Source organism: Lipotes vexillifer, unplaced genomic scaffold (genome assembly GCF_000442215.2).
Source record: "Lipotes vexillifer unplaced genomic scaffold, Lipotes_vexillifer_v1.1 scaffold995, whole genome shotgun sequence".
NCBI classification, from domain to species: domain Eukaryota; kingdom Metazoa; phylum Chordata; class Mammalia; order Artiodactyla; family Lipotidae; genus Lipotes; species Lipotes vexillifer.
In genome coordinates, this window is record NW_006785389.1 from 87,308 (window position 1) to 87,614 (window position 307).

Consider the following 307-nt stretch of genomic DNA (forward strand, 5'->3'; position numbering starts at 1 on the left):
TTTACCCGAACTCAAGAACCACGCACAGCAGGGACAATTGGATAGTGCGATTTATTGCCCCCCGCACACCCCCTCGAACCGTGCCCAGGCCTGGGATGAGGCGGGAACCCGTTTTCTGCGGGGAGCGCCCGGGACAGGGGCTAGTCCCACTCCAGCACTTCTCTGCTACCCCGGATCCAGGAGGGGGAGGAAGGACTAGGGCGAGGAAAAGGGATGGGACCCGCGAAGGAGACGACAGAAAATCATAGGTAGGCGGGGTCGGGAAGGGGATACGATTATAAAGAAAATTCTAAAAGGGAAAAGGACC